Source organism: Astyanax mexicanus, chromosome 7, assembly GCF_023375975.1.
Source record: "Astyanax mexicanus isolate ESR-SI-001 chromosome 7, AstMex3_surface, whole genome shotgun sequence".
Classification (NCBI taxonomy): domain Eukaryota; kingdom Metazoa; phylum Chordata; class Actinopteri; order Characiformes; family Acestrorhamphidae; genus Astyanax; species Astyanax mexicanus.
In genome coordinates, this window is record NC_064414.1 from 28070233 (window position 1) to 28093454 (window position 23222).

General features: G+C 37.6%; 1 protein-coding gene across 4 annotated transcripts in view; it reads left to right on the forward strand.

Annotated features, from left to right (window-relative positions):
• Positions 1–23222, forward strand: part of lzts2a (leucine zipper, putative tumor suppressor 2a) — a 118484-nt gene that overhangs the window by 55637 nt on the left and 39625 nt on the right. For 2 of the 4 annotated variants that reach the window (XM_007237744.4, XM_049481766.1), the window contains exons 2-3: positions 3400–3519; positions 9042–9149. The gene's annotated coding sequence lies outside the window, so the exon portion shown is untranslated. Of the gene's footprint in view, positions 1–3399; positions 3520–7621; positions 7911–9041; positions 9150–10571; positions 10660–23222 lie in introns of those variants that run through there. The other 2 variants (XM_049481767.1, XM_007237746.4) reach the window with 2 other exon arrangements.

The window sequence follows — 23222 nt, forward strand, 5'->3', positions numbered from 1 at the left end:
ATTTTAGATTTTTTAAAATAGGCATCTCTTGCTTACCCTGAATTTACAATGGCAGGTGACAAAGGGAAAGGCGGCCATTTATTTCTTTGAAAGTGTTTTTAAGTGCAGTCGCACCCATCGAAAATGTAATGATGAAACTGGCTCTCATCAGGACCGCCCCAGAAAAAAAAAGATCAACAATTACCACTGTTGCGTGAAATAAGTTCATCAGTTACCAGCCTCAGAAACTGCAAATTAACAGCATCCAAGATAAGAGCCATCTAAATGCTTCATAGAGTGTTTTGGTTTGTTTACTCCATGATTATATGATTATGTGTTCCTTCATAGTCTGGATGACTTCAGTATGAAACAAGTAAAATAGTATTGAATAAAAAGGTGTGTCCAAACTTTTGACTGGTACTGACAGACCACTGGTTTAACTGGACTTTAACTGTCTCCCCTAGGCAGAAACCAAACATAGCAGTTGAAATAATGACGGGCAGATTAAAGTGGGGTCAGGTCACGGTGGAATGGGTTTATGTAAAGCGAGAGAATGAGATGAGTGCAACTGATTAGATTGTGGAGGAGAGGAGAGGGAGACAGAGGACAGAGGGAGAGAAAAAGATGTAAACTGAGGAGAGTGGCTGAGTGGAGAGGAAGAGGAGGAGAGAGAGATGGAGGAAGAGGTGAGAAGGTGATTAGGGTGGAGGGGTGGTGGATAAATCGCACTGCTGTAGAGGTCGGGACGGGTCGCTCGGTCGGCTCTTTTATGAAAATTAAAATGCTAAAACCATCCTGCTCTCAGACACGACTGTGTGAGTCGGAGGGTAATCCGATTCTCTGTGCTAAAATGGGCACAGATCTGCAATCCTGTCTCTGTCCCCACAAGACTTCCACGCCAAATTTTACTACACACACACACATAAACACACACACACACACACACAAACACACTGTCATGTCCAAAGTACAAAGGATTTATCTTAGTATGAATAACAGTGCCATGGCTATAACCTGGACACATTTGCAGCATCATCATTAGGGGCTGGTATTTCGCTAATCCCAAATCAATTAAATTCAGATTAGATGTAATCAGACACAAAGTGTCAATTTGATTCGACTCCATGAGCCATTTGTTTAGATTTTTCTTTAAAGCTGATGTCCATAATTGTGGGGATTTAGGGCCCTCTCTGGTGAGAATGGGTAATTGCACCAAGCAGGTGGAAGAATAATTTTAAACTGGGAGGGTGTGATGCGGTTTCTTTTCAGAGCAGATGAATCCAATTTCAGGTTATGTTCAGTCAGAGAGAGAGAGCGCACTCAGTCAGAAACTTTGATTCAACTACACATTTTGTTTTTGCTATGAGTAAATGACCTACTGAGGTCTGAGTTTCTGCTTCTGAAGTCTCCATTGCTCCACCAGCCACTCGCGTTTAGTAAAACTGAGCCGGATCCTCTTTCAGAGGCTGTACATGTGACGTAAGTACATAAAGACGCATGATGTGACCAGAAAAGCGACCCATCAAAAAGCGAAAAGCAACCCCCATTTTTTAGAATGTATATATTAGGCTTAGCAGGGATGGTCGTTCCAGCACACTGGTAGCTTTAAACACAATAATTTATCCATTCTCCACTGAGAAATGCTTCTGCTTTCAATTTAGAAACAAAATATACGGATTTCCACTTTAATATTGATTCAACAGATCTTATTGTGTACAACAAAAATAGAAAACAGACAGGCCTAGTTTTGCTGGACCACCACTGGCTGCACAAAATCTGCACTGACCCTATATGATAACTTTCTAGAGGTGAAGGATTCTCATATACATGCGGCTTGACACTGACCAGGGTATTGTTGCTGGAAGAAGCTGGCAGTTGGCATGGCTGTAATTCAAATAGCAGTGCTAAATAATGCTGCGATTGGGATGCTAATACCATAGTAATTATGCTGAGTTAGGCCGATGCTAACGGTGTGATGCTAATGGTGTGTTGCTGATGGGGGTAAATATTTAAACAGATTTTAGATTTTAAAGATTGATCTTGGATTTATATTAGTGCTGGGTAACTTTTATATTTAATTTAATTAATGTTTTTTGTGTTTGCACAGATTTGCCTCTCTAAAAAAACAATGAGACAGAAACAATAGTTTGCATATCTGATAGCTGTAAATGGTGCTGTTTGATGCTTTTTTTGGTACATTTACAATAAAAAAATCATAGTTGATTTTAATAATTAAAAAAAAATAATAAAAAGTCTCTTTTTTGGTAGCACTTTAAAAAAAGGTTCACAAATACCACTAATAACAACAGTAATAAACATTGTAACTTGTTCTTCTTAAGATGTAAGTTTTTATAGTGGATAGTTTAATGCAAATAAAATAATGAATAGAAGAAATATAAAATGCAATTATATTTCTATATAAGCGGTGTAAGTTAAAGTACCAGTATGTACGTGTGTATTTGAGGGGGGTAAAGCCAACGTGAGCGCTGAAATAAAGAATGCATAAAAAAAATTGGATAGAGGAATCATTTATTCACATTATTATAAACATATCAGCTTGGTTGTAAGGATTTCTGAATTAGAACTTAATTTGCTGAGTATAAAAGGACCTTTTCATAGCTGCAGGTTTTTAATGGTTCGTAGTAATGTAGTAAACAGAACAGTGAATGCTGCACATACCACGAGTGTAAACAGCATGATACAGCAGAGACAGTATTTGGTGATAGCTGTATATTATCTGGCTAATATATCAGATTAAACTGTGCCTTATCAGCAGTTTAGCTCAATTAAAAAGAAGTATATTTGATAGCAGGGTCGGATAGAGACGAGATCACGTTCTTATGAGCGAACAGCTCTAGAAAAAAAAGTCTGCACGTTGGGCGTGAATAATTGCATTTAAAAAACGAATAACGTGCTACTGATTCCAAATTAATTGCTTTGTTAGCTTTTTAACGCTGCCAGCCCTAATAATTACTAATTGACACTAGTTAAGACATTATTAAATATTACTAATAATTAATTGAGACAGTCTGTCGTAAGTACTGTTTATTAATGTACCCTTGATGTAAAGTGTTATTTTTTACAATATCGCCCTACCTCAATTTATATGAATCGATAGAAGATCATTGAAATGAAGATCAATTTTAATAATATATATTTTTAAACTCACACTTAATCATCATTAACACGATCATCATGATCATGGGCTGATGAACTGAGTGGGTGAGATACAGTATGAGAAGTGGTTTCTCCTCTCGTCACTCCAGCGTGGGTCAGTTTCATGTTTAAGCTCTGGTGAAGCAGGAGAGGGAAAGGCTGCAGTGTTAATAGGGTCAGGTTGAGATTTAGGTCAGGGTGAGAGCTGTGCTTGGTTCAAGTGCTGAAGGTTAAAAGACGTTTCTCTGTTTTGTGTGTCTGCAGGAAGACCTGTCTGTCTGAGAAGCCGCATGCCCCCCGCGCTCCAGCGTTCTTCTACTTATCGGCAGGAAGCCGAGTGTCTTCAGAGGATGAAATAGGAGTGGATCAGTGGAAGTGGCTGTGGTAAGTGAAGTGCAACGAGAGGCCTGAGGACGTGCCAGTGGACTGGCATGTAATGAGTCTCGCTGGGTGCCTGTGAGGTCATGGCAAAATCAATGGGCTGTATTGGATCAGTTTGCAGACAGCAGTGCTGTGATTGATTCCTTAACAGTCGCTTCGGCTGCACCTGGGTGGCCCGCTTTGATGAGCACCCAAGCCTGTGTACGTGTGGTTTTTATTTATTGTCAGTTACTGATGTGGGTGAAGAAGCCTCTTCAGCATCTTTTAGCACAGGGACTGTAAACTTAACACAGTGTTTATTCCACTTTGACTTTTATTTGATCTCATTTACATTTATTCCTGCATTTTAGGCTTGTAACACATTAAAAAAAGACAATTTAGGGCTGCATGCTGTCTTGCGTCCGGACCAATCAAGAGCTCAGCACCAAGCACTCAAAATCCGAGGAAAAAACAGCAAAACAACAGTAATCGGCCCTTTAATCAGGCATTTAAATGGCTTTTTTTAAAGGAAAAAAAGAGTGTTTTTTCTGGGATTAAAGGCGTGAATTCAGCTGTAACTGGAAATATCTGTGCAAAACTGTGATGGACTGAGGTGCACAGCTTTCAACCATGATGCAGGCCAAGCAGTTACCTTGTGTTTGGGGCACCTCTGACGATTGACTGTTGTCTAGGTTCATTTCAGTCAGTGGTGCAGAACTTCAGCCCTGCCAGAACTTCACCTGAACACACCTCACTTCCAGACCACCACGCATATTAGTGTAGATTTGTTCCTAAACTCTACTTTTTTTTTGTCATTCCTAGACACTATTTTACCAGCATGGGCACAAGGTGTGAAAATAGACTGACAGAGTGAAAGATAGCAAAGAGCATAGAGACATGTCTTGCAGCAGTGTGTGGGATAGGGCCCGAAGACTCATATGTGCTGGTGGCTCTATCATGTTTTGGGATTGTGTTGCAGTTAGTATCCACAGAATATTACACAACACTGTAATTATATTTAAAGCTGTATATTAATTACTCAGATTTTTTTTTTAATTTCTTAAATAATAAAAAAAAATCTAATTATAAAAAAAGTAAAGTAAAATGTAAACAAAAGTAGAAGAATAAGCACAAATTGATCTTACATTAACTAAAGCGTGTGTGGGCATCTAAGAATCTGTGTACTTTTATTGTACTGCTGTCTGGGCTTTGTGTCTCTCCAACCCAACTTTCTTGACTCTCTTTCTCTCTCTCTCTCTCTCTCTCTCTCTCTCTCTTATCTGTATGTGTAGATTTAGGGCAGGACCAGGCACGTGTGGTCCTCTCTCTCCTCCACGTGTGTCAGCACAGTAGCATATATGTGTGTATATGTCTGTGTGTGTGTGTGTGTGTGTCTATGCTGCAGTCAGGCGGCTCATGGAGATGTGACCCACTTTCAGAGGTGCGAGCATAAAACAGATGAGACTGTTCTCAGAGTTAAACTGAGAGACGCTCCTGCTGTCTTGTCAAACTCTGCTCTCACCATTATTCAATAGCCTGGGAATATCTGTCATATAATATAAAAATAGACTTTAAATCAGATATATACAGATTAAATATACAGCTATGGAAAAAAAATTAAGAGACCACTTCATTTTCTGAATCAGTTTCTCTGATTTTGCTATTTATAGGTATATATTTAAGTAAAATTAACATCATTGTTTTATTCTGTAAACTATGGACAACATTTCTCCCAAATTCCAAACGAAAAAAATTGTCATTTAGAGCATTTAGAGCTTTTAGACCTCAAATAATAAAAAGATAACAAGTTTTAAAAGCTCAGAAATCAATATGTGGTGGAATAACCCTGTTTTTTAATCACAGTTTTCATGCATCTTCGCATATTCTCCTCCACCAGTCTTACACACTGCTTTTGGAAAACTCTATGCAACTCCTGGTGCAAAAATTCAAGCAGATCAGCTTGGTTTGATGGCTTGTGATCTTCTATCTTCCTCTTTTCAAGAGCTGTATATATAGTGTAAGCTAGAAAAGAAATTTTTGCATTTAGACATTTTTAACGGACAGCAAAGATAATCTTTCATTAAATATAAAATCATTTACAGCAATTATTTATTTATAGTAAATTATTGCCAAGCAGAATGCCTCAGGGTTCTTGGAGCTTTCTTAATTTCTAATTTTAGAATAATTTTAGAAAGTCTGTTTGTTTTAGACTTTGGACATCTATTCATTTAAATTCATGTTTTGTTACAATGTGTCCAACAGTGTAAACCTGGATAAGTTGTGCAGCAAAAAAAGAACCCCACTGCTCTGCCCTACTGAAGGAAACAGATCAAACACACAATGCAGAGCTTCTTACCCCCAAAAAGAGTCCCAAACAGGCAGTGTTTGTTTTGTGTTGAATGCACAGCAGGTTGAGACAGAGACATGGGTCTACTGTGCTACATGCAGCATTTTCACTGATAAAAGCATAGCTGTCCCTCCTGCTAGCCTGCTAAACTGCTTATTCCCGCATATACTAGAGGCAGGCTCAGGTTGACACTGATGGGATTGTACTTGTGGGTTTGTGTATTTGTCTGTCTGTCTGTCTGACACCGCACCAAACACCTTTGTGTCCATCTTAAACATGTCTTAAACTGCCTTTAGATGATATATCCTATTTATTTTTATTTTTCTCCTGCAAAGTGTTATTTCATCTGCATTTACAACCATCGTTTGTTTTTATGTACCAGATTTTTTAATGGATCCTACATCTGTTCATCTCCTACAGTGAAGCAGTCTGTTTTTAATATTGTGCCCAATATACTGATTTACATAAACAGACCTTTTTCACACCTTTGTCATAACTTGTTTCAAATAGTAGCATTATCGCACTTCTGCCTGCACTGTTTAAACTTTTTAAACTTTTGACCCATGTAAGATCCTGCATGCCTCCTCTAGCGCTGCTGTTTACTGCTGCACTAGTGCTTAGCAGCGGCTTATTTAGAGCAGCCGGAAAACGGTTAAAAAAAAAAAAAAAAAACACTTTTGGCATTCGTCTGAATAAGTAAAAGGGCCGAACAATGACTAATTTATTTATAAGTCATATAATAAGTCCTATTGCAGTCCTATTTCCTTTAATATTAGGATTTTTTTAAACAATGGTGGCAGACCCACACACTCATGTGACGTATGTTTTACCACTAAGGTAAATCTATGACTAAAATATCACTGCTGTGTTAAGTATGTGATAAAAAAAAGCACTGCTGAAATAAATTTAGGGGTTGATCATAACTTCTGAGGTAAATGTATTGTGATATATTGGTTTATCAGGATATTGAAAATGTTAATCAATAACGTAATCAATAACTTTAATTTATTTTTTTGTGCTTTTTGCCCAGCACTATTTACAATGTGCGCTTTGGGGCAAATTTTTCCCCCTGCAGATAAAACACTTTTTTTTACACCGTTATTCAGGCTCAACATAACTCCACACCTAAGTGGTAGAATCCGGAGAGCCCTTACATTTAAAACAAGGCACTAATAACTTAAAAAGTGCACAAGAAGCTTATTACAAAAAACTGTTTACAACCTGTTTACAGGTTGGATTCTACCAATAAGGTGTGGAGCTAGTTTGAGCCTGGATAAGCCTGGATTCAGCAAAGGTAACTCATTATCATGTTTTACTACACCAAAAGTAAATTTTACACAGGAGTTCTCCTGTGTTCTCTGTTTTGTACAGAATTTTTCATATCAGTGCATTTTTATTATTTTATTTATGCATTTTTACTGAGTTGTAGTTAAATTTTTGAAATGCACATGGAGGTTTTAATAGTTCTAAGAGACAAGAATTGAAGAGCATATGAAAATTAAATTATTTTTAAAGTCTGAAGAGGATACAGTGTGAGGGACAGTGTGTTTGTCCAGTGGGGGGCAGTGTTCTCCTCCTCTCCTCCGCTCAGGCGGATGAACAGATGTGCTGAGGAGCTTAAAGCTGTAACAGCTTAGACCGGGCAAAACGAGTCTTTACCCAGCAGCCCCTCCCTCTGTGTTCACGCCAACTCCTGCTCTGTGTCCTCAGGGAAGAGTTGAACCTCAGGAGGGCTGATTCACACACACACACACACACATCCTCTCCCCGGCCATGACCTCATCAGGCCGCCTCTGTAACCTAATTACAGCCTTTTCACCTTGCCGCTGTGCAGCTAATAGTGGCAGGCAGGTGTATGAGGTGTAGAGTTTACATGTTTACAAGACCGCATGAGGACAATGAGATCGGGAATGGCTCTGCAGCTTTGATCTCCACTGTCATAGACCTTGACACTTGATATTGCTCATTGCTGGTGTGCAAAAATGTCTACACTTTGCTGAAAGGACAGATTAAACAAGTGATAAGCTGTCATGTCTTCACAAACACACAGTGGACCTAACCTTGTGAAGTGAGTAATCTTTTTAATCTTGATATTAGTATGTATATTTATTTATTCATCATTAATAACAGGTCAGAGCTGACTTTCCTGTTTAATTATTGAGCTTATAATTAATGTATTAATTAAAGAACTTAGAATTAATTCTGCATTCAGTTTTACTAAAGCTGTAAATGAAACCACATATGGGTTGACAGCATATCCAGTTAAATGTTTGTATAATTGTACTGTATTTTTTGCAGTATAAAGTGCTCTTAAAATCCTTTAATTTTCCCCAAAAATCATCAGTGCTCCTTATGTATGAATTTCAACCAGTCAGGTTGTAAGTAGCAGTAAAGCCACTCCAATGAAACACAGTGTTATACAGGAGTTTCAGTTTAGTTCTCCAGCACAGATACTCGAGATTGGAGCAGTGTTAGCATTACCCGCTAACCGATATTTTCCCGTTCAGAGGTGAGACATGTAGTCTGTTGCTAACCCCAACTAGCACTGCTGGAGCAGCATTAGCCGCTAACTCTGCTAATCGCTAGCTTTTTTGTCATTTAGAGACAAGTATATTGGAATGTTGTCTGTACATTTACTGTGTTAAAACAAGCTACATGGGATGAACCGCTAGTTAATATTACTCTGGCTTACCGGAACTCTGAGGGTTCTTCAATGTAACTCTGCTGGGCGGCATTAGCCGCTAACTCTGGCTAGCGCTAGCCGTTAGCTGCTAATGCTAATACTATTAAGACTACTGTAAATAAACAGAAGCACTTTACTAACGAAAACTGTGTAGATTAACATCTAGTGCTTGTTTGTGTTTAAAATATTTTTTTTCTAGAATTACAGATTTTTTTGTTTAGCTTAGCTTAGCTTTAAAGGTCTCAGCACCCAAAAATATATTTTAAACACTTTGAACCTTTTTAATATCCCAGCAAGTAAACCAGCAAAAATATGGCCTAAAATAAATCTGTATAAATTATTTTGTGGAATGTTAGCTAAACAGTTTAAGCTAAAGACTTTGACAAATCCCTAACTTTTGTATCATCATTGCATTGTATAAACAACTATTTTGTCTTCAAGACAAAAGTAATTTGCTCCTTATTTAAAGGAGTATTATCATAGCATAACCTCCAGTATATGTATGTTTTTTCACAGGTGTATGAAGAGCAGGTCGAGTCAGCAGTGGTGTTTTGGGAATGTGTAAAGTCTCCTTTGCTGAGTGTCCTCAGCCAATAGGAGCTGAAGCTTTGCCCTCAGATCAAGGTAAGGATATGATTTTTAATAATATTGTTTATCATGTATTACCTGCAGTAAAAAAGACATATAAACACTTGTACACGCTTATACATCATGCTCCGGCAGCAGTTAATTCAGATTTATTCCTGAAATTAAAAAAAGTTTTTTTTTTTTCCACACATGCACCGTAACCCAAAATATTTCTGGACATTATGTAGGAGAGTTGTAGGTAAAAACACAAATTTACATACCTAATAAAAGGTCTGGGTAAGGTCTGAGAGTGAGCCCATATGTAAAAAAAAGCAAAAGAGCGACCATGTTTTAAACAGTGTGTATCCTGCATTTATTTGTTTGTTTGTTTGTTTGTTTGTTTATTTATTTTTACCACATTTCACCAGAACTATATGTACACTCTGTATGCAAGACTGTATACATTTATACTGGGTAGAAATGCACTTTTTTTTTTTTTTTTTACTTTTTTTAACTACTGCATTAATTAAATAGCATAAATGTATTTTCATCTTCCTTCTCAAAGAAAAAATATTTGTAATTTCTTTGTTTCTTTGGTATAAATTAATATGTCCTTTTACATAATTTTGGTTGCCAAATATTCGGTGCATTGCTAATATTGGGTAAATATAAAGTGCATCTGCTAGATAACTCTGGAAAAATTACAGTTTAAAAAAAAATAAATATATATATAAAGTATTGGACATCCTGCAATGTGATTATTGCGAATGCAAACATTGCGAATGCACACATTGCATATGTACACATTATGATGACAATGCTGAAATGTTATGTTGTGCAGACCTTTTCCAGTTTTCCCACTTTTGAGCACTGAGAAGACAGTTTTGGATCTTTGCTCATTCATTGTTTACTTCCCTAATCAAGTGTATTGAAAAACAAGTTTATCCCCTCCTGTCTAGGGGATGCATTCTATTATATCATGGAGTGATGCTATGAGGATTGTTTTGCTTTTAACAATGAGCGCATTAGTGTGGTCAAGAAGTAGGATGTAGGACATATGTGTAGGTTCATGTTTACCTATTTTATTGGCAACACTCTTCTACAGGAACTGCACAAGCTGTGTGTGTGTTTGCACATTTGTATATGTAGTGGAAGTCTCTATTATTTGTTAATTACATTCGTCTTTCAGCTAGAACTACTTTAAACACTAAACCATCTTAAACACCACCAATCTTGATTGAAGGATTGACAAAAATTACTGTAAATTTGATTTTGACTGAACTATTTCTGTAATGTCATGTTTTCTGCTGGCATGATGGTGTTTTATCTGCCCTGCTGGCATCCAGGCCCCGGTCAGGGTTGATGAGCTGGTCTGCTCTGGACAGTGATTAATGCTGTGAATGTGTGCCAGTCAGCAGGCCAGATCTGACCCACGTTGTAAAATTTAAATAAAGCTCTTTGAAGTATATTTTCCTCCAGGGTCAGGGTGGTGATGGATGACCAGGGCAGTGTGTGACAGCAGCAGAACAGTGTGAGCGGAGCAGCCCTGTGCAGGAGGGGCTAAGAGGTCAGAGGTCAGGGATTTGAGGAACAGTTTTGTTTCTAACAGCGTGAGGGGGCAGGGCTGAGATACAGATTGCTGGATTGGGGACATTAGAGCGGGATGGACACAGAAAAAACAGACACTGTTTAACAGTGACAAAGAGACTGGACAGTCTGGTCATTCAAAAGTAGAGTTTTTGTTTAGTTTAGGGATGCAACAAAATAAAAAAAGGCCTGAATACACAACATTCAATAATTTTGCCATTTTTTGACAATTAAATACAATAAATTGCATAGATTTTCATAATTTTGCTCTCCTTAAAGAATAAATAAGTATATATGTGATTACTGCAATTTTAAAAAAGATTACTGAACACTGAATCTTATGACCCAGCTGACATATGAACAAAGAACAATAATAACATAATAATCATGAATTCCCTTCAGCAGTGCTACTCCAATCACACGTTTACCTCAGCACTAAGGGTAAGTTAGCCCAGCTGACCTTATTATTCTAGTCCTGTACAGCTCATATATTTCAGTTGGAAAACCACAATCACACTGATTCCAAATGTGAATTTATGTGAGTAGAACATAAACATGAACTTCAGCCTATCATTTGCTGAATGTTTGTATCGTTTGCTGACTGATTATATCAGTGCACTGATGCACCTCTACCAGGGGAGGAGGGGAGTGAAGTGTGAGTCTGCCACTACAGATAAAAACAATCCTATCATTAGAGGAAACACTGTAATGATTTTAAATAAATTAGTCATTGTTCAGTATCAATTATTCTGTCTTTTTTGTTTTCAATCAAATAATTTTGGTTGCCAAATATTCAGTGCATACCTAATTTATTGTTTTAAGAAACATGAAAAAGCATGGCTGAAATGTGAATTAAGTTTTCTCTGAATGTCACTCTGCCTGTGTAGAGGATCACACAGACAGCACAAACAAACACAGTGCGAAGATCCTGTGTCTCCTGGCCAGACGGGTGACTCTTCTCTTCTCTTCTTCCTCGTCCAGTTCTCATTGCTGTGACCCTTTTAGCTCTGCCCAGTGTTTGTGCCCAGTGCCCAGTTCAGGCACACATTTGTGTGTGTGTGTGTGTGTGTGGTCTTCTTGGCAGTTGCTCCTCCCACTAGCCTCCATCTAGACCCACATGCACCCAAACACAGCTGTTCCTTCCCTTCTGATTTTAGCCTGGTACTCTTCCTCTGTAGCTCTTCCACTGTTTAGACATTTTGTCAAGTAAAACTCTAAATTAAAGAAATGCTCTTTAATTGAATCTGTATAGCAAACAATTAATTTACAGCAAACAACAATGTCTGTTGCAACCTGTCTAAATAAATGTATTTGCCTCCCGATCTTATTTATGTAATAAATCATTTTAGAAGTTTTATTTTGAGTATTATTGTTGTTTAACATTTTATATATTAGTAATTTCATTATAGTTAGTTCTAATCTCTCTATATGTTTGGCTGAGGGTGGCATTTATTGAGTACCAGTATCTCTACATAACGGCACTCTGACTGACAATCTGTGAACATCAGTTTTCCTTTATTTGCCTGGAACCTAGTGAACAGTGGGTGTAGTGGTACACAATCATGGTTTGGTTTTCACCCCAGTTGGGACATCATGGTTCTGTATGATTATTATAATTCAACAAGAGAAAAAAACAAAAGAAAATTGAAAAACGTGTATTATTTTTGTTCCACTTCACAATGATGTGTTACCTTTTGTTGGTCAATCACTTAAAATCTCAATAAAATATATTTAAGATTGTGGTTGTAAGGTGACAAAATTTCTGTTTGAAGATTTTTCTTGGTTAGATACAACTGGAAACCATGTCAGTGAGTTTGGTAGAGTTTGGTACAGTACCTCCAGTGCTCATAATGGCTTATGTTTGTTTGAACTGTTAATCTATCTGAATAGGCACTGTTTCTTTTATTTAGCACTAGACCACCAGTCTTTTGTATTCTACACTTATTGTTTTTTGTTGGCTTTGTTTCTCTATGGCTCAGTGTTCACAGTAACAGTGTATTAACAGTGTACTCTAGTCGAATTGTGTGCTGTGATGTCGTGTTTTCGTGTTCAGAGCCGCTGAACATTTGGGAGGGTTTTCCCATGGAACTGTGCACACAGCCAGCTGACTGGACTTCTCATAGCCTTTAGCCATGGTCAAATCCATCTCTCTACTGTCAGCTGTTCCACTCTGCTGCATTTTCCCTCTGACTAAGATGACATGCCATTTTATTTCTCACAAATGAAAAAGAAATGCTGTATATTTTATTCACAATACACTTGTATCTCAGATACTTATATCCATGCATGCATAATGTTCATGTACTGCATTTATGTACATGCTTTTGTTGATGTTTCTCTTTTTAATTGGTGTTTAATTATAATCTCTGTCAATATCAGGGCATAAAGTAAAACAGTAATACTTTACCAAGGTTTAGGAGTGTGTGAAGTGTGTTGAGCTCATGTTAAGGTTACATGAGGTTTGGAGGTCTGTAGCGATTGACTCTGAAGAAAGTAGGCAAAGCATACTATTCACATTTTACCGGTACCTTGTTTCTGAAATATGACATTTTGCCACTGCAATGTGATTGGCTGAGAGGTGTTCTATGAGTGCCATTGGTAATGCACTGAAACCTCTTCATGTATTACGCCGCCACATACAGGTAACTTAGCAACGATGCAGTGCGTTCCAGTTTAACAGCACCGCTACAAACAGAGCAGCAATGGAACTATTTTAATTAGTGGAGTGTTTGTAACCAAACAGATCGTATTTTCTCGTCCTCTTTAACTCAAAATCTTTCGATAACCAGTGATCGTGGAACCGTGGTATAATCGCAATAATACACTCGAAGATTGTGCTATAATGTGTAATATTACATTTTGTGTTATTGCTTAATTATAGGTATTCATTACTATAAGTGTCTAAGAATAAATGTTATATCCATATTGCCCCCTTTAAAAGTATTTAGGACACCTGTTAATACATTAAAAAGGATGTTATCTTGCTTTTGTCAGAGCAATACAATTTGAGCTGTAAAGATTTGATTGAACTCAGCACTTCAGCAAGAGTGTTTGGTTTTTAGTAAGAATGTTGGATGATCACCAGCCCACTTCCTCACCAGCCAGTTCCCAACACATCCCAAAATTATTGGATAGAGCGTGATCATTCCAGAGAACACAGTTCCTTCCACTGCTCCAAAGCTTAATGCTGGGGAGTTCGTACCCCTCTAGCCCACACTTGGCGTTAAGTATGCTGCTAATAAGTTAATGTTTGTTTATTTGGTCCACAGAGTTCTATTCTGTTGGCAGTTCGTCTCTACAGGGACTAGACAGGTTGTGTGTGTGTCTGATGGGTGCAAATTAATGTAACAGTATCTTGCGTTCATAAGAAGGGGTGTCCACAAATGTTTGGACACACAGAGAGTATAGTTCTCTTTAATTCTAGTCCAAGTTGAGTTAATCTTGTGTTTGTGTGTTGGTGTGTGTATTTGATTGATGGTACTGGTTGGTTGTTCTGGTGCCGGCTGCTCTGGCAGGGAGAACAGCACTAGCCCGCACTGAATGCCAGTGGAACAAAAGCCCAGAGCATGCTGGGAGTTAATGGAAAGTGAGCGGGCAGGCGGGCAGTGAAGTCCCACCATTCTCCTTCTAAGATTTACAGAGCGAGCAGAGTGTGTGCGGGTGTGAGTGAGTGTGTTTTAATAGGTGCCACGTGTTACCTCACTGCCCTGTCCCATAAAGCCCAGAGTCGATGCTGATGTCGGGTTCTTGAGTGATTTGCAACCTGTTTCCCTCCATTGTGCTCGACGGCTGCACCGATCTCTCCGTTCCTCCACCCTCATCTGCTCTTTCCCTCTCTCCCTCCCTCCCTCCCTCCCTCCACTGCCTCCCTCTTTTTCCTGACTTCCTCTCTTTCCCTTGCACTGTCCATAGATAATGAGTGTCCTCTGAACAGGGCACTGGAAGTAAGTAATAAGATGAAGGTGAAAACTTTTAAACAAAAGATTAAGGATAAATTTCCTGTATTGATTTCCATTCCCTTTTTATTCGCTAAAGATGACATATTTCTTTAGTATTTTAGGCAAAATTACTTTTAATTTAATTTCCATATAATAAAAAAAAAAGAAAAAATGACTTGAAGCAAAAGTTTGGGGAACTCACGTGGTCTGTACCTGTTCATAATGTTCTTACAAGGGTAAAGTAACTTTAATCAGATTATTTCCCTTAATCTGACACAGACTGATTATTTTCATGTTAAATTTAATCAGATTATTATGTGGTTCTAGATCAGATAAATATCCATTTTTTGGGCATGCTAAATAAATGTATACAGTCCAGTTCATTCACATGTACAGGTAATACATTGCTGTCAGCACCTGTTCTGACTTCCTATCACACTCATACTCTCTTTCCCGTGCACGTACATCACGCAGCAGGATGGACACAGCAGATTACTCACAAAGTGATGTCATTTTGTTGTATCTGTCACAACCAACTAAAGAACGTAGTTTAGGAGTAGTCAGATTCTGGCAGTGAATAAGAATTTGGCAACATCGGCAGCACAGTACAACAACAGAGGTGACGGAAGGGAAATTGTTTAAGTCATTGACCTTTGATTAAATGACTTGATCTTGACTTAGCTATATTAACTTAATACACATCAACAGCCCACAAATACAGCTACAAACTACAAAACTACACAATAGACCCAACAATAAATGCTTAATTTGCCTACAAGTAAAACCGTTCAACAAATATCACTCATTTGTATGTCTACAGTACACCAGGGCAGCCAAAACATTAGGTACACCGAAAAACTCACCAGTCAGGTGGCCTATTATTGTGGATTAGTTTCACATTGAAAGACAGCCTTTAAAAAGGCTTTTTAATGTAATATGACACAATATCTGTCTCATTTGCAGCCGCAATTCCATGATAGTTCTTTAACTATTGAATTAATCCAGCATGAGCTCCGTTTATGACTAAGCAACGGGTAACACCTTCAGCAGAGCGCTGAGAAGGGGTTAGAAAGCCATGACCCCGCCCCCGGAGTGAAAATCATGAATCTGATTGGTTAGACTTGCTTCGACTTTGCTAATAGATTCATTTCTACACCCATCTCAAAATCAGGAGAAGGGGCACGCAGTCACGTGGAGGAAGAAGCCATTTTAAAAAAGCTTTGATTGGTTAGAACCGCTGTCAGTCAGATAAGAGTCCTGTAGCAACTAAAAAACACAGACTAATGCTTTGAATTAGTTGCTGTTTTTTTATTGTAGTTAATTTATAAAATACATTCTTATACTTACAATAGCTATGATAAATATTTCCTGCTTAAAAATTATGAAATTATTTACATGCATTTATTGTCACCCCTTATACTGTTGAATTCAGAAGGTAGATTAGTTTTTAATTTTTTTCCCTCTCTCTCTCCTACACACTTTCACGCACATACACAGTTGATTACATGTTTTCTCTTTCCAAGCTCTTAAAGGTGGAATATGAAGCTACGTTGGGGTTCATTTCCTCCAGTAAATCAGCATATTTAAAAGGTATTCTGAGTTATTGTTATAAAGTAAACGGTTCCAGTCTGTCATACTATTATTACTGCCCTCTATTACTTCCCCTAAATACAAGGAAGAAATTTTAATCATGATTTTAATTTGAACCATTTTTTAATCAACAAAACTAGAAATTTTACATTGCCATGTCTGTTTATTCCACTTTTTGATGTCACTTGATGTTTCTAACAACATTGATGTGATTCCTGCAAAATGAATGAGCTAAATAAAATGTACTAAACCAAATTTAGCACCTCCACTTAGTTCTGTTTAAACAGTTTAATAAATTCTAGTTCAATAAATACGCTTATTATTAGAAACATTAAGAAACACAGAATTTAACACATCAGCACTGACATAGAGGATTAACACTAGCAATAATTGTGCCCTCTAAGATTTTTGTTACACTGGGTCGTAAATGAGCAGCTGGCCTGGGTCAGAGCCATGGGCTGCGGCTCTGTTTCAGCCTCTTCAACACAGTTCACTGTTCTCTCTCACACAGTCAGAGTGCTATTAGCCTTGAGCTCCTCATGTGCTAATAGATGAACCTCTTCACTCTTCTATCCGTCTCTCAGCAGGTACAATGACTGCACTTTTACTTATGCTGACAGAAAAAAAAGACTCAGGAGGATGCTGGGAGAGAACTGTGAGAATGCTACTGGTTTTGTGTAGCTCTATGGACACTTCTGGTACACTGACCTGCCCGGTCTTGGAGAATCTAATGCCCGAAATGTGTCACCTGCAAGCTGCATTCTGAGCATTGCTCCAAAGAGCTAAAACAGGCGTAACCTATAAATAGTCTGGATGGAAAAGAGAGGCATATTTTCAGAGCTTGAATTTGAGCAATTCAGCTGCTGCATTCATCAGCTTCTATTTTGGCTTTGATGTTTTTGAATATGCAGCAAAAGAAGCAACACAGTTCTTAGCAGTCACTATGCATTATGTATTATTGTTGAGGCTGTTGGAATAACAGCAGATCTTTTACGGACACGCAGATTATTTCCTTGTGTTAGTATAAACACATTAATGTAATTGCTCACATTGAGTAAAGAGGATCATAAATCAATTTTGTGAATTAGAGCACTGTTTTGTAGCATTATACATTAAAATCAATCAATCAATCAACCTTTATTTTCACTCTGTAATACATTGAGGGTAACCCTCATTTTCAATGCAGCTGAGCGTTTATAAAATTAAAGGGACTGAAAAATAAGTTTCAATTATAAAAACAAGCAAATAATAGTTTCTTCTTAGTTAATAAGAAATAAAATAATTCAGAATAAAAGGATCTGCAGACAGTCTAAAATGTAAAGCAATAAAACAAAGAGATGAATAATAATAATAATAATAATAATAAAATATAAACACAAATAAATAAAGGACTAAATTAACACCACAATTAAAAAAGGTAAATGATGGACCTAAAATAAATAATAATAACTTAAAAAAGTATAAAAAATAAAAGAATGAAATAAATAAAATAAGAAGGTAAAAGGTCAAACGTAAAATCAGTGATAAAGCAAATAAATGGATGACATGAAAAAGTTTTAATGTTTCCTGTAGTGAATTCCAGCTTGCTGGTGCACTGTAGCTAAAAGCAGATTTTCCCAGATAAAACCAGTAAAAACTCTAAGAATAGGTAATCCAGTCAAAGTATCAGTACTATTTACTATATACTATATCACTGCGTAACTTTAGTGAAGTAAGTGGTAGAATACTCTCAATACTCTCTCTGTAATGCTGCATAACCCAAGTCCTGTTTGTGTTAAATCTTGTAATATTACTCTACCACCTCAGATCTCATGATTTTATCACTTTCGCTGATGATTCTGAACCTCTCAGCTTGTCCAGAAATGCATCTACCTTGGTGGGAGTAAAATCTCTGTATTAATATCTGCCACATGCTGTAAATGTGAGCATATTTCTGCATTACTATAAAAGAAAGAGAGCAAAAGGATCAGAGATTGGAGTTTGGTTGGTCTCTCAGCTCTTTAGTTTGAACAGGTGAGAATACGGCCCCTGATGGGTGGATTATGCTAAAGAGGGGCTCAGCAGAGGCCTTTATTTAGACCATTTTTATTCAAATGGACTGTGTGTCTCTACTGGGTGACTTCTTAAAGGGATTGTCTGTCTCTTTTTTTGATAGCATGCTCATGCTATTAGTTTAATGCGTCTCTCTATTATTATTAATACTTACTATAAATTACCCAAAGTAGTTGCTTACTTTTAATTATTGTCATAAGTGTCATGCCCCATAAAACATTTTTACAGTCTAGAAAAAAATGGATGTTGCAGTTCTCAGTTCTTTTTAGAAATTTGCAATAAGAATCTGTGCAGTGGAGACTAGCAGTCTTCTCCTAGACCAAGTGTCTCAGACTGCCTTCATTGAGTTTACAGTGCAGCCTAAAGGACCAAAAGCAAAGCAAAGATTTTTCCCACTAAAAATTATGTGCCAATATCACAGTACACCAATTTATGTGGTGTGTTATGAACCAAGAGAGTGTTAGTGTGAGCAAGGCTTTGTTAATGATTGCAGTGTGTGAGTGGAAGCCTGGTTGCAGCTCTTAGATAGATGTGATTGAAATTCACTAAAGTAATGTGGATTATTGTAGCAGGGCTATGGGGCAGAACCTGCAAAGCACACACCACATGAGCAGGCTGACACAGACGCTCTCCATTCTGTTTCAGTAATTCACAGATGCACACACACACAAAGCTTTTAGAGATCTGGGCTATTTTTCTCTGAACTAGTGAGGGGTTATGTAATCTCTCTCAGGGGGTTAATCAAGATTAGTCTATAATCAAACTCTCTGAAGCTCTGGCTCGTAAAACAGAACACTGTACATCATTCACACACAGTATTTCACTTTAATTTAGCGTTTTTTCACACTCAGCACCAAGATCAAGGGTTTGTTGTCGTGCGTCACACATCCAGAAGGCCTGGTGTTTTGGTGTGGGGTGCAATTTTATTCAATGACAGATCATTTTGGTCCTCATTACAGCCAATCTGACAGCCCAACATTACGTTAAAAAAGAAATGGAATCTGGGGCCCTACCTTTTCTCATTGTACACTCTGATGCGCTATTTCAACAAGACAATGCTTGTCCACAGACTGCTGCCAATGCCATGGCACTGCCAGACTTATCACTGAATAAAAATGTGTGCGATGATATTGAAAGTGCTTTAAATACTACATCAATACAGCAAAATCTGCAGAAAGTGTGTAAATATTTGAGTTGCACTGGATGGATTATCACAGGCAAATCTCTGTTGTAGGACTCTGAGAGCTGAGATGTCTGGCATGTTGCATTACACATGTGTTACATGCTACTTCTGTATTTATAGCTCAATAAATATGACCCAGAGTTTCTATGTTAGTCAAATTTGCGTCCGCTGTAATGCATTATTTGGCCTCAATGCAATTTAGCCTTTTTTTACTGTCTATGCATGGGTAAATGTGTCAGAATAAATTGTATTCCTGGGAGGTATGGGGGGGGGGGGGGGGGGTTGTAGTCAAGATGAGGGGCTGATTTGTTGTTAAGGCAGCTGCCCTAACTATAAAGCACTGCAGGAATCCATGATTATTAACACTGAGCAGAGATTACATTTCTTGTTTCTCCTACACGTATTTTTTCAGTAAAATGTAATTTTTTCTATATATTTCTTTTGTTTTTATTTCTAATTGTTATCCTAATTTCTTCCAAATTTACAAGTTCAATTACCCAACCCACTCATTAGTACTCCCCCTATCACTAGTGATGCCCCAACACCACGTGGCCTCCTCCGACACTTGTGAAGCGGCCACCTCCTCTTTTCGAACTGCTGCTGATATAACATTTCCGATTACCCAGCGTGCTTGGAGGAAAGCACAGCAGCTCACAGATGCCTTGTGCTGAGCGACATCACCCTTTGGAGTGACGTGGGGAGAGAGTGCCACCTATCTACCCACCCAGAGAGAGCAAGGCCAGTCGTGCCCTCTCAGGGCTCTGGCAGCTGATGGCAAGCTGCATGAACAGGATTCGAACCAGCGATCTCCCGATTATAGTGCCAGCACCTTAGTCCGCTGAACCAATCGTAGCCTGTTTATCGTATTTTTTTAACAGTTACACTTTATTGTGAAGCCTGAAGTGGTTCTGGATTCTCCAGCATGTTCCTGCTCTTGCATCAGTCAAAGCCATCTTTCATTTGGAAAGATTTTCAGTTTGAATAAAAATCATTAAAGGGAAAACATGTGCCATGTCATTTGGACCTCATTAGGACTTCACTCCTCTGCTCTCTCTAACTCTTTGTGCCACTCTCATTCCTGCATATCTCCCAGTAGATGAGGGGTTAAGTGTTTTGTAGGAGCCGTGAGGGCTTGTCTTTGTGTGAGTGTTTGGGGGGTGTGTGTGAGAGTATGTGTGCTCGATCGGATGGTCCGGTATGTGTTGGATTAGAGCACGGCGCAGCCTGTTGTCCTCCAGCACCATCATTAGTTTCTCTGAAACAGCTTCATTCCGTTTGATTGCACTGCCCCTGACTGGGAGCTGAATGGGGGGATCTGAGCGGCTGGGAAACTTCCAGAGCGCTTCCATCCCATCCCCCATGTCTGCTCAATCAAGCAATCAGGTCTGTTCATTATGATCCGCAAGCATTCCCACATCCTCTTAACCCCTGAAAAGTTCAGGCCTTATTATCCAGCTATTATATTCATATTAAAGTGCTAATGTTATATAATCGTTTTTATATTCACAACAATATGATTTATTATTAAAATTTTATCTCAAAGTTGTCTGATCATCTACATTGTTTTTTAAGCTTCATTAGATTAGCAGTGAAGCTACAAGGCTAATGTAGCAGATAATTCATGGTCACTCACTTGGTCACAATATATGTACATATAATTTGTGGAATGTTTCAGCAAAAATGCACCAATTGCTGAGAAAATGTGCAAATGCACACCCTCACAGCTTTTATAGTCCCTGCAGGGAGGTATTACCAATAGAATAGGACTCTGAAGCAGATAAAGTAAACATAAACCTACTGGCACCATGGCTAATGCTAGGTGTGGGTTAGAGGGTCATTAACAGTTTGTTGTCGCCGGTCACACGTTCAGAAGACTTTGTGTCAGGTGTGAGATGCAAGTTTAAATAAAGGCAGATCTCCAGTGATCCCACCTTCTATTAAGTATATAATTTGTGCACTATTTCAGCAGGACAATGCTCATTCACATACTGCTTGAAAACACAGATGCTATGGCATGGCCGGTCACATCGCCAGACCCATCCATGAGTAAAAATGTGTGGGATGCTATTGGACATGCTATCAACACACCACCCTTTCTACAAAATCCGAGAATATCCAAGCTGCATGAGATGGATTACCCCAAGCTCACACGCTGCTTGTTTAGTCCCTTTAGAGAATTACACCAATAGGACTAGAAGGGTATAAATCCCCCAGCCCCCATCATATATCATATATCTCATAAGAGAGAATATAGTTGGAATGTATTTTGCTTAGTACATTTGGAAGCACTTTAAAATAAGACTACCCTTATAAAGGGTTTATAAATAGTTTATAAATTAGATTATTAATTATTATTTATTAGGTTGTAAATGCCTTGAAAACCTTTGATAAGCAGTTACAACACATGGGTTGAAAAGGTATCAGTAATCCATTGCTTAGTCATTTAATTTAACTTAATTTAATTGAATTTATAGTAAATAGTTAAACATAATTACAAATGTACAGTATTAATATGACAGGCTTAAATGCTGATTGATGGAAAACACAAAGTAATATCAGAATCTAAAAAAACTGAGATTTGACAGAATAAATGAGTGTGGAATCACTACTTTGCAAATCAGCTCACTGTTGCCATTTTATTTGTGTTGTATTTGTGTTGTTAAATATTTATGAACTGCTTATTAATGGGTTTTAAAGTATTCACAACCTAATTAAGAAATATTAATAAACGCATTATAAAGGTAGTCTTATTGTAAAGTGGTACCGTACATTTTAACATTTCTTAGTATTACACAAAATCGATCTTTACTATTGGCTCCTGGCACCATTTATTTGCATAGTGGACATGTCTTTCCCTCACTCATTATCAGTGCGTAGTCTTGCCTCCCACGGATACCTTCCTTTGGTTTTGCATGTTTTACATAGTGGCCAACTGCCTGGCCACTATGTTGTAGGCCATACGAGCAAGTTGCCATTTTTTTTGTGGAAAGTGTGGCTTCATCCAGGCTAAGAACAATTATTGTTTTTTTTCATGTAATTGTATAATAGACTGGTAGAAGGGAAACATATTCACTTACAATAAGAGATGAACTCTACCCAAATAAAGTAAGTGCAAATAACCTTGATAACCTCAAATTTATTGACAAGATTCTATAGATTGTTTTTATAGTGTAAGTAGGGCTTGGAGTTTAAACAAATTACTGTATTGTACTGAAAGCTTCTATCTTTCCATATAGAAGCTTTCAGAGGGAATCGCAGTATAAAGATATTTGCTTGTGTCAGAAATCAGTAAAGAGCTCTTTTATGTGGCAGTGATTTTCATATTTGACATTTTTACTTAACTATAACACAAGGATGTTGTGTTTGCACCGTGTTTAATATAAAAACTGTGTGTAAGGTTGAAGGGGGGGGTCTTTACTGTTTGTATAAAAAGAAATCAATAACTGTAAAAGAAACAATAGCTTGTGCATCATTGTAAATGGTGCTGTTTATTTACAAATAAAAATAAATAAATTAAAAATTGTAACTTAGAATACAAATTAATTAATAAATTATTTCAAATGAATTTAATTAAAAGTAATTAAAATTTTCAATATATTTGAAAAATATTGAGATAAATTTTTTTTAACAATATCGCCCAGCCCTAAGTGTAAGCTAGCATTTTAGCACAGCAGTTTCAAGACATTCTAGAAAACAGAGAAAAGTTAATCACAGTATATTATACGCAGGGACACTGTAATATAACAGTAAAATCATGGCAAAACTGCTACAGGTTAATGT